The sequence below is a fragment of the Mesoplodon mirus genome (assembly GCF_964341445.2).
Source record: "Mesoplodon mirus genome assembly, chromosome: 3".
Lineage (NCBI taxonomy): Eukaryota > Metazoa > Chordata > Mammalia > Artiodactyla > Ziphiidae > Mesoplodon > Mesoplodon mirus.
This window is the reverse complement of record NC_138978.1, coordinates 146,336,654-146,348,750: the sequence shown is the minus strand read 5'-3', so window position 1 is coordinate 146,348,750 and position 12,097 is coordinate 146,336,654. Positions and strand designations below refer to the sequence as shown.

At 44.8% G+C, this 12,097-nt stretch overlaps 1 protein-coding gene across 1 annotated transcript in view; it reads left to right on the top strand.

Annotated features, from left to right (window-relative positions):
• Positions 1-1,281: 1,281 nt before the first annotated feature.
• LOC309799867 (U3 small nucleolar RNA-associated protein 25 homolog) overlaps positions 1,282-12,097 on the top strand; it is a 351,890-nt gene continuing 341,074 nt past the window's right edge. Inside the window, exons 1-5 of the mRNA XM_082613472.1 lie at positions 1,282-1,422; positions 2,926-2,965; positions 3,670-3,903; positions 8,824-9,028; positions 10,059-10,187. The gene's annotated coding sequence lies outside the window, so the exon portion shown is untranslated. The remainder of the gene's footprint in view (positions 1,423-2,925; positions 2,966-3,669; positions 3,904-8,823; positions 9,029-10,058; positions 10,188-12,097) is intronic.

Here is a 12,097-nt window from a genome sequence, read left to right as displayed (position 1 = left end):
TGTCTCTGTGTTTATATCCTGTGGTTTTTGTTTTGTTTTGTTTTTCCGGTACGCGGGCCTCTCACTGTTGTGGCCTCTCCCGTTGCGGAGCCCAGGCTCCGGACTCGCGGGCTCCGCGGCCATGGCTCACGGGCTTCGCCACTCCGCGGCATGTGGGATCTTCCCAGACCTGGGGCACGAACCCGTGTCCCCTGCATCGGCAGGCGGACTCTCAACCACTGCGCCACCAGGGAAGCCCTATCCTGTGGTTTTTAAGTATCCCTGCACACTCTGCCTGTCTCTAGAGTATTAAGTCCAGTTGTGCTGTTTTTACCTCTTTGTTTATTGAGGTTATTATTTACTTGCATTAAAATGTACCAATTTCAAAGGTACAGTGTGATTAATTTTGGTAATTGTATACAAGGTGTAACCACCACCACGACGCAGATATAGAAAAGTTACTTACCCTTTAAAAGTTTTCCATCCCGATTTGCCCCAATTCAGTTTTGAGACACTTGATTTTTACTGCTTTCTCTAACATCGACTCTCCGGGTGATTTAGGAAAGTCACTTTACCTCTCTGGATGTGTTTTTGCTTTTATAACATGAAAAGTGCCAGAACAGATTTGTTACCAAGGGCCCTTGCAATCCTTTCAGAAAATGAGGGGGTAGGGTAAGGGCGGGAATCTCAGCCTTGCGTCCTCATTCTTCACATGGCACACGCATGTGGCAGATCCTAGTGGGAAAAGCCTGTGGTCGCATCAGAGAGAATTAGGTTTCCATCTCCTCTCTTGCTAGTGTGTATGTAACCTTTTGTAAGCATCAGCTTTCTCATCTCCAATATCAGGCTTATTAACAAGGCCTACTTGTTTACTGTTGTTGTGAGGATGAATTGAGATGCACCGGCAGCCTTAAATGTTAGTTGGTATTTGTATTATGGCATAATATAAAGGCACTGCATTCAACCATCTCAGTCACTACACGTTTGTGCAGGCTGATTCTCACAGCCAAAACAGACGCACAAGGTACACCCACCCATTTACCCACCTGGGGAAGCCCGAAGCCTCCCTGCCTGCCTTCCTTACGGGGCTCAGAGAAAAGCTGCGCAGGCGTGCACGTGCTTCCAAAGAGCCTCGCTAGGGGGCGGAATGGGAAACAGGAAGTTCTAACGCCTGTCGTACAAGCGCGACGTAAAGCGGGTCTGCTTTATGGCACCCTGCTTCCGCCGTAAAGCGCCGTTGGCACTCCTGCGTGAGTGGGTTGACGAGACTACTTCCGGGTGAAAAACGCGATTCTTGGAGGTTGGCTGACTTGACGTCTTCCCCGTGGGCAAACGCGGGAGCCGGAGCCGGAGCCGGAGCCAGAGCCAGCTGCTCAACTCCCTAACTAAAAAGCAGAAGAAGCATCTAAGGGATTTCGGCGAGGAGCATCCCTTCTATGACAGGTATGGAGAGGCAAGGCTGGGACCGGCGCTGCCGGCGTCCTTTCCCGGTGGGAGCCCGCGTGTCCCCGCGTTTGGTCCGCCGGTGCCCCGGGGGTAGTGACAGGGCAGCTCCCGCCGCGTCCCACGCTGCCCCGGCGCCGGCCTAGCTCGCCCGGGGATCCTGGCGGCTTCCCGCCTGAGATGGGGTTCTTCACCGGTCTTCCTACCCTTTGTTGAGCCTGTAGTTTTATGCTAGATCTAGCACGCCTCCTGTGTGGCGACTGGGCCGAGATTTTATAAGCTTGTTTCCGTTTGATATGTTTTTTCTTAAATATTAGATGAATTGTGTTTGATTATACAACTTTTTTTTTTAAGAAGATGTTGGGGGTAGGAGTTTTTATTAATTAATTAATTAATTTTTGCTGTATTGGTTATTCGTTTCTGTGCGAGGGCTTTCTCTAGTTGTGGCAAGCAGGAGCCACTCTTCATCGCAGTGCGTGGGCCTCTCACTATCGCGGCCTCTCTTGTTGCGGAGCACAGGCTCCAGACGCGCAGGCTCAGCAGTTGTGGCTCACGGGCCTAGTTGCTCCGCAGCATGTGGGATCTTCCCAGACCAGGGCTCGAACCCATGTCCCCTGCATTGGCAGGCAGATTCTCAACCACTGCGCCACCAGGGAAGCCCTCGTTTGATATGTTTTTAAAGACTTGCTTGGGGGCTTCCCTGGTGGCGCAGTGGTTAAGAATCCGCCTGCCAACGGAGGGGACGGGTTCGAGCCCCGGTCCGGGAAGATCCCACATGCCGCGGTGCAAGTAAGCCCGTGCGCCACAACTGTTGAGGGAGCCTGCACTCTAGAGCCCGCGAGCCACAGCTACTGAGCCAGGGTGGTGCAACTACTGATGCCCGCGAGCCTAGAGCCCCTGCTCCGCAACAAGAGAAGCCACCGCTCGCCGCAACTAGAGAAAGCCCGGGCGCAGCAACGAAGACCCATAGCAGGCAAAAATAAAGAAATTAAATAAGTTAAAAAAAATTAAGAAAGAATTGCTTGGGACCCTCGACATCACCTATCTATTCAATGACCACGAGGAAACTAATGTTTGGGTAGTTGTGGGTTCCTCTCTAAGTGTCCAGACTCTCAGTGATGATCTTAGTGCTCATCCCACCCCTTTGGGCTGCTTTATCAACCGTTAGAGAGATAGTCTACTTAAGAAATTTGCTAGAAAAGGTGAACCCCGAGGGCTTTTATTTGCCAAAATTTCCCATCTTTTGGATGAGAGCCTGTTACTGTGTGACTGTAGTATTTGTCATGTGGTCTTGTTAGACTTTTTCACTCGTCTCTTATTATCTATTTGGCATATCCTTCCAAAACCTGTCCAAATGCATATGGAGTTTTTACTTGACAATAGATATAATGTATTTATAACGGTATAGTCTGCCATGTTCATTTAAAGTTGTAGCATTAGACTTTTCCTAATTGCTACATACTACAAAGTAGTTAGAGTTTAACATTGCCTGTTTCTTCTCAGGGTTTCCAGAAAGGAAGCAAAACCACAGACTTGTCAACTGGTAATGCTTTATACCTTCTTTATGATAGTAGATTCTGGACTGTTACTTTTAAGATTATATATGGTAATAAAGTTTGGCTACATTTCCACTCTTTTTGATTTTAAGTGTAAGCTATATTTTAGTAATATTGCTTAGTTTTAAGTGCAGGTGTCTGTTAAAATGCCATTGTGATAACTAATATAGTATAGAGTATGAAACTGTCCTGAGAGATTAGCCTGTTAGAACCTGTTAAGGAGGCTTACCAGAGGGCTCTTGGTGAATCCTAAGAGGGAATGCCATAAATGCTTAACATAAAATAGAGTGCAAAATCATCAAAGGTCTTATTTCATTACCACAGACTCAGAAATAAAGTACACTTTTTTGTTGTAACTTTTCCTGTTGCTCCTTTAAAGGTGCCAAATGTCTGACACATAGGTTAGATCGCCTTATAACCTAAAGCTCCACGTGTTTAGTTTGCTGTCTTCCCATGTGGAACATTAGCAGTTCAAAGAAGAGGAAGCGCTTCTAGAATCATAGCTAGATTAGCTGTTTTAAACAAATTTGGTGCTAGGTTTGGTTGAATAGATAGGATCGCATATTTGCAGAAAAGCTAGTTTTTATTTAGACAAGTCTGAACTTGGTTCCACTGTGGGCCTGATGATAGTCGTGGGGTAGCAACAAGAACAATATAATTTTTGTTTTTAAAATCCCCATTTTCCTTTTAGTCAGAGAGTTTATAGATACTTCAAGTTCTGAAAGTGAAGCATAGAGTGAACCAGAACAAGTTTCTGGTTACAACAGACTACTTGCCACATTAAAGGATGTTTCCAAGGAAGATGAGGAGGAGGAAGAGGAACAAGACAGTTTTATAGATGCGACAGAAATGAATCTTGAAGATGGCGATAGTGACATCACTGTGGAGGAAGAGACGGCAGTAGAGTCTACTGACATGCAGAAGAGTAAGTGTCTTTGATGTGGGTTTATCATCTTTGCAGGGACCACAGACAGATTGCCCCAGGGGCAGGGTGCCTTGTACCATAGAGCTGGGTGAAAGCACATGGATTCAAAGCAGAGATTCTTAACATTGTTGGGCTCTGTGATATCTTCAGGAATCTGATGAAAACACAGGACCCTCTGGCCATAAAAATGCAGAAATGACATTTTTGCTTAAGATTTCCAGGATTTCATCAATCCTACTTCAAATATCCCTGATTGAGAGGAAAGGGAACATAATTCTGTTTTTGTAATGGTCTCAATTTATGAAAGAGATGATTGTTCCTGCTTTAGAGGCACCAAGTTTAATGGAAGATAGACATAAAATATACAAAACTTTTCAAGCATCAAATCTGAATGGAACCGATAAATATAAGGTATTAAAGAGATGCAAAGTGGTCACATGCTGCCAGGGTAAATGAGGGGAGGCTTCAGCGAAGAGCTGGGATTGAAAGCTTAAAGGAACTCTGTCACTCAGACATCTAGGTGACTTATTTTTTTTTTCAATTATTATTAATTTATTTACTTTTGGCTGCATTGTGTCTTTGTTGCAGTGCGCCGGCTTCTCACTGTGGTGGCTTCTCTTGTTGTGGAGCATGGGCTCTAGGCACGTGGGCTTCAGTAGTTGTGGCACACGGGCTCAGTAGTTGTGGCTCACGGGCTCTAGAGCACAGGCTCTGTAGGTGTGGCTCACGGGCTTAGTTGCTCTGCGGCATGTGGGATCTTCCCAGACTAGGGCTTGAAACCACGTCCCCTGCGTTAGCAGGCAAATTCTTAAGCACTGTGCCACCAGGGAAGTCCCCATAGGTGACTTTTTAATTTAACTTTAAAATCAACTTGATGGAAGTATGAATTACATTCAACAAAGTGTACCCATTTTAAGTATGTAATTTGATAAGTTTTGACAAATGTGTATATCTATATTGTCATCGCCAAAGTCAAGATACAGAACACTTCCAATACCTGCAACAAGTTCCTTCTTGTCCTTTTACAGTCAGTTTCCCAGGCCTGGCATCAGGCAACCACTGACATGCTTTCTTTCACTATGTATTAGTGTTTCCTATTCTAGAAATTCATATGAATGGAAGCATACAATAAGTACCCTTTTGCATGTGGCTTCTTTGGCTCCTCATGTTGTTGTGACTCATCCATGTAGTTCATATTAGTAATTCATTTCTTTTTGTTACTGGGATAGTAGTCCATTGTCTGGATATATCTGGGTCACTTTTTATATTCTATTATTTTAATGCCTATTTGCCTTACTGTATTTTTTTCTATACTTTAGGTGTCACACACCATTCTTAGTATTTTCATTCGTCACTTGTACTCGGATAAAAAAATCATTGCCTTAGACTTAGGGATTTTTTAAATTTTGTTGGTTTTCCAGTTTTCTTTCATGTTTTAGGTTTTTAAAAATGAAAAGTTTGGTTTTTTAAATTATAAAAGTAATATATATTTACTGTAAAAATTTAAGAGGGTAATATAGTTAACATATATCTCCTCCACCCTGGGATGAACACCTTTAACATTTTATAGAACCTTCCAGACTACTTTTTTATGGATATATGAGTGAATATATGTTTGTGTGTATGTGCATAATGGCCTCATACATTTCTGTAAGTTACTTTTTTCTTTAATAATATAACGTGTGTAACTGTGTGATACTGCAGCTAGAACCCTGGTGTCCAAACCCCCAGGCCAAATCTCCTTCTACTACATTACACTACCATGGGGAGGTTTAAAAAAGAAAGGGAAAGTATGAAGGGTGATTTTTCGATAAAGTAAATCAACTTTAAAAGGTGCATTTGGAGAGTCAAGAGAGTACTGATATTGTTAGAAAGAAGAGAGGTTTAAAAGCTGGTTAAATCTAACTTTAAAAAAATCCATATGTACCACATTGTAAAAAGGAGAAGGAAGACGGCATTCATGATTACTGGGCTGGCAGGGTAGGGGGCAGTTGCATGCTGGGGGTGGCTCTCGTACTGGCTCTTCCACTCTTCACACTTCTGCTCGACCAGAGCCAGGGACCGCTGAGGGAGATCAGAGGAGAGGGTGGTGCCTTGGGGGTTCCAGGGAGTTGCGCAGCTGGCTCCCTTGCCACCCAGACTGCCCCAGGGTTCCCAGCCCCAAGGATTATGGAGCATCCCCACACCTGTGTGCTCTGCAGTTGCTGTTCTGCACACATTTTCTCCTCCAGCACTTTCTGCAGTGTCTCCTTGGCCTTCTGCTCATAGCTGTTTTTCTGGTCTTGCATCTGTAATAGCAACTTATTCATTCCCCGAGAAGTGTATTTCTGTAAATTTGAGGCAGTTCAACAAATACACATTGACCTACTGTGTGCTAAAGCCTGAGCAGGGATACAGAAATGAAAAGAAATTGGTCCTTGCCCACAGGTCAGAGATGTCAGTAATCTGGTGGACCTTCTTCTGGGCTGGAGGCAGGCAGGGAGAGAGAGTCCCTCAGGTGATGTGAGAGGTGAGTGGGGATAAAAAACTGCCCTGGGCATGCCGGACATTCTCCCCTAGGCCTTCCACAGGCCTTTGAAATCCGACATTTCCAAAGGGAAATCATCTTTCTAAACCTGCTCCTATCTCAGTGGCCAGCATCACCACCCACCCAGTCTCCCAAACCCTAAACCAGGGAATCATCCTAGTTTTCTCTCTCTCACCTTCTTCAAGGAATCAGTTCATCATCAAGCTTTGTCAAGTCAACGTCTCTAACAGCTCATTACCTGTATCCTCTATCCCTACTGCCTCCTCCTTAGTTCAGACCCTAGTAACACTATTATATGGATTATATAGAGACTATGTATTATCTTCATGCCTTGCCTCCCTTCAAACCCTTTTCAGTCCTGCAGCTAGAGGGTTCTTTCTAAAACTTAAATCTGATCCCATCACAACCTGCTTAAATCTCTCAGTGGTTCTCAGTGTTCTAAGAATCAGGTCCAAACTCCTTGGCATGGTTCCTACTCACAAGCCCAGACTTTCATCTCATGCTGCCTCCACGCAAGCTGAACTGCTTGTAGGTCCCCTAAGCACTGTGCTTTTCAGCCTCTGCCTTTGCCCATAAAGCTTCTTCTGCTTAGAGTATCGTGACCCACGTTTCTCACCTGGTTAACTTCTACCCATGTTCAAGATTCAGCCCTAGAATCATAAATTCCGATAAACTTGGCCAACCATACCTACCCCCTGACTCTTTATGGATTAGGCAGTTTTACTCGTGTTCACATATTTACTGGTGTTCACATAGTATCTATATTTCTAATCTGTTGACTCATCTGTCTCCTTTAAGGGATTGTAAACTCCTTGGAGGCAGGGAGCATTTTTTTAAAAATAAAATTATTTTTGTAGGCTTGGGGATCTGAACAATATTCAGTAAAGTCAAGTTTTAAAAATTAATACATTTGTATTTTTAGAATTTCTCCTGGCTTCAAGGTCAAAAAGAAAAAGACACAAGAGCAGCTTTGCAAATTCACTGGGGTTCTTGCCTTTCCAGTGCTTTTCATTTTTATGCCCTGTGATTTTGGGGAAAGCAGGAGCCTTTTACTGTCGATTCTGGGTTACGCAACTGGGTAAGAGATAGTCTAGATAATGCAAATTTAGAGTTCAATATCAAATCATTTCCATTTAGCTTTGGAGTCATCTGAAAATTTGGATTTAAATGTTGAGTGGGTCTTATGTTCTTGGAATTGTCATTAGAAACCAGATACAGGAGTTACTGGTTGAGATCATACATGGTTATGTCCAGGTTATTGGACTTAACCATGCTGGTCACTGACCAGCTTTATCCCCCATTGAAAACGAGTAGACTGGCATTCTGGATTATATGTCAGTCTCTTATGAGCTTGGTTGGCATTACTGAAAAAATAAAAGTTGTGGATCTGCAAACCCATAGACTATATAGACTATGTTCCCCTACAGAATTCTAACTACATGGCCACCTTATCTTCCTACCATCAAGTGGGAGCAGTCTGGCCGGTGCATCTCATTCTCTTGATCTTGAGTCCTCTGCAAAAGACATCCCCCTTTTCTGCACCAGCACATACGTCACAGCCCTGAAGAAAGTGTAGACATCTGAGATACGTTAACAGTGGGGGAGGGCTGATATCCCGTGAACAGACACACAAATGCCCGTTAGACCTGGAAATTGAAAACCAGAGAGGCGGGGCCGCACTGGTCTTGCCCCAGGCCACCAGCCACTGGTGTTCCCAGCAAAATGTTCCCAATGTGGGAGTTTGAGGAAGCAGGGAAAGACAGGTGGTGTGAGTTTATTAGGACTTGAGGCCCTCAGCCTCACACTGAGGCAAGCTGAACCCCCAGAGCGTGCTTCCTGCCCTTCTATGGGCTGCTACTCCTAAAGGTACTTGGTTTCAACAGTTATTTGTGCATCAGATTAAAGACTGAAGGGAGAGGGAACAGCAAGCCTAAATTCTTCATATCATACGCCACCTCCCTTTCTCTTCTTATTATATAAGCAATTCATGTGAAAAACAAATAAGGCAAACAAAACAAAACAAAATTACCTGAAATCTTGCTATCCAAAAGTTACCATTAGTATTTTGGTGTATACTTGTTCCAGACTTTTCTTTATTTTCAACCCTTCATTAAGGCCATTGTAGTCTTGACAGATGATGCTGGCACAAGCACTTGAGATGAGGCTCCTCTTTTTAAAAGACTGTATTTGCATTTGGCTTAATTTCTCTCAGGCCCTGCCTTTCCTGGTCCCCAGCGTGGTGTTTTCTGCTGCAGTCTCTGTCAATTGGAGTTGGGGTGATGGGGCGGTCAGGCAAGGCTGTGTATATCTGTGTCTGTATGAGGGAGGGCGGGCACACTTTCCAGTGTTTCTGGGCAACAAGCAGGCACTCACTGCAGTTTCCTATCCCTCAGGCCTGGGCTGTGGAGACAGGGAAGTACCAGGAAGGGGTGGACGACCCCGACCCAGCTAAATGGAAGGCCCAGCTCTGCTGTGCGCTCAACAAGAGCAGGGAATTCAACCTGATGTACGACGGCACCAAGGAGGTGCCCATGAGCCCAGTGAAGATATATCAAGTGTGTGACATCCCCCAGCCCCAGGGCTCTATCATTAACCCAGGTGAGGCCCCAGCTGCTGGGGAGAAGGTGGACAGTGTGCCAGGTTCCGGGCTGGACCCTTAAAGCGATAGTCGACTTGAAAGTCGCCTCGCTCACAAAGTTGAAGACTCGTAAATTAAGGAAGAAATCCTGTCCCTAGAAAGAACCCAGAGAACAAAAGATATAAACTCAGCACAGTCTTCCTGCCCACGCAGTGGAACAGTAAAGCATTAGAAAGAAGAGGGGATATTGAGTTCTATAAAAAATAACTTCTCTTGGGACTCAACACTGAGAAGAGAGGCCAGGTAATTTAGAAGAAGGAGGGATTAAAACTTAGAAGGTCTGAGTTATAAACCTCGGTCTTTCCATGTCACTACTTGTGGGACATTGAATCAAGTCATTCAACCTTTTGAGCCTCAGCTTCTTCCACTATAAAATCTGGGTTCTCATCTTCCCTGCGTATTTCAAAGGCTGTTCTAAGAATCAATTGACATGACATTATGAAGGCTATTAAGTTCTCTTTATAAATGATGGGTAAGTGATCATTTAATTTGTATGGTATTTTTCCTAGGAGAATACCACCTGATACGTATATTTACTCAATGTTTAGCAAGTTCCGACTAAGAGCCAGATGATTTAGACTTGACCTGCAGTGAATCTAGTGAGGCTCTGCCATGAGGGAAGGGTCTGTCTTCACAGTAAGCTTATAAAGGAGAGAAGCTGTGCTCCTTGGGTCCTTAGAAGGGATGCTAATGTGTAGAAAGGGGTTTAGAGTAGGAATTAAAAGGTTTCTAGGAGAAGGGAGTAGGGTCTGCAGCTCCTGGATAGGGGAGGGGATGAGAGCTTGCACTGGGGCTCCGTAGGAGGAGCTGGGAGTGGGGTGAACACCCTTGGTTCCCACTCTTTGGCATTGAGGGTGCACACTGAACCCAAGGAACCTCTGTGCTGGCGGTGCCTAGCTTGAACAGTGGGTGAGCTGCAGGGATGACAGTGCAATGTGAGCGCCTCACTTTTGACCTTTGTGTGTGTGTGTGTGTGTGTTTCTCGGGTAGGATCCACTGGATCTGCTCCTTGGGATGAGAAAGATAATGATGTGGATGATGAAGATGAGGAAGATGAGCTGGACCAGTCACAGCACCACGTTCCCATCCAGGACACCTTCCCCTTCCTGAACATCAGTGGTGAGTGGGGTGGGGGGTGGGACAGAGGCATGGAGAGGATGTAAGGGGCTTTGATTTTGCAACCGTTGACACCATATCCACCATTGCACTGGGAGCAGGGACCAGGCCCTGGGGCCAGGCTGCCAGTCTGTTAGCAAGTAGGAGTCATAGGCAAAGCAACTCCGTAGGCATAGTTATCCCAGTGGGGTGGCTTCTAGGCAGAGAGAGCATCTTCTGAATCTTATGTGATAATTCAGAGAAATTAAAAAATTCCTTCTCCATCCCGCATACAAATACACAAGCTGTTATAAATTTTGCTGATTTCCTTCAGGCCAAGTGCAGGGATCATTTTCGTGAATTGTAGGCAAACTCTTGTGCTATTTCCCTCGGTACAAATTTTCTGTCACTGCCTTAACAGCCTCTGCTAAGGCTGTATTATGGGAAACTTGTGGCTCTACAGCTCTTAATACTAGGCTCTGATAAAATTTCTCTACTAGAGACTTTTATCTTTTTTAAATTAATTAATTAATTAATTAATTTTTTGTGGTATGCGGGCCTCTCACTGTTGTGGCCTTTCCCATTGCGGAGCACAGGCTCCAGACGCACAGGCTCAGTAGTTGTGGCTCACGGGCCTAGTTGCTCCGCGGCATGTGGGATCTTCCCGGACCAGGGCTCGAACCCGTGTCCCCTGCATTAGCAGGCGGATTCTCAACCACTGCGCCACCAGGGAAGCCCAAGATATTTTACTTTTAATTAAAAGACAAATAAAGCCAAATTGTTTTGCAGTGTTAAGAAAATAATTGGTTTATGCTTATAAAAATGGATGAAGTTATCTAAATGATCCATTGAGTGCCCATTTTAATTACATAGATGGAAGGATTACAAGAGGACAGTATTTTATGTCTACCCGCTGCTTACTGTGAGGTCAGTTCTTCAAATTTTTATTACTAGAATCTTACATAAACCTTTTGAGTTAAATTTCATTTCCAAATATACAAAGGGAAGTTTGTGGGCCATGGTCATCTTTATTCATTGTGCATTTGTTTTCTTTTCTGTTGTGTTTTTGTTTTGCTTTCTTTGCGTTGTGTTTTTGTTTTGTTTTATTTACCTTCGAAAGAGAATGTCTGTCTCTATGCCACAGTGTATGTATGGCTATACATACACACCACATATATCTCTACATACATATGGCTTTACGAATAAAGAGTGTGTGACTAGTTACACATAGACACTCTTACATTTTTATCGTTCAATTTTAAAATATCTCAGTTGTATCATAAATTGTGGTTGGTTTTGGGCAAACTTTTCTTTGAAGATACTTTCCTTTAAGGTAAGGGCAGTGAAATAGCTTTGGTGGTAAGGTGTGTCTTTTTTCCATCTCCGTTCTCTTTGTAGCGTGCAGTGATGCGCTTCTCAGAGTTGGAGATGAAAGAGCGAGAAGGTGGCCACCCCACGACCAAAGACTCCGAGGTGCGCAAATTCAGCCCCGCTGACTGGGAAAGGCTGAAAGGAAGTCAGGACAAAAAGCCAAAGTCGGTCGCCCTGGAGGAGGCCATTGCCGACCAGAACGACAGTGAGAGATGTAAGTGAACTCAGGCGGCTCGCGTGTGGTACCACGTCGGTGGGAACGGGGCGGTTCCACTCCCAGTGCCGAGGGAGGTGAGAGGAAACAATATGCTTCCGATGGCCCAGCGTCTGGGTGCTGGCTGTTCGGAGAACGGGCTGCTCTGGCCATCCTTCCCAGCTGTGGATTACAAGGCTGGTTGTCCTTTTGAGCGTTGCGGCATCCAGCAGTGAAGCACCTATGAAATGTTTCCTGGCACGCGTCTCCTTTTTCCGGAGAAATGCTAGTCCTGTAGTTAGTAATAGTCTGATACAATAGAGCAGAGGAATGGCAGTGCAAGACCTCCAGCGTAGCAGGTATGTGTTCT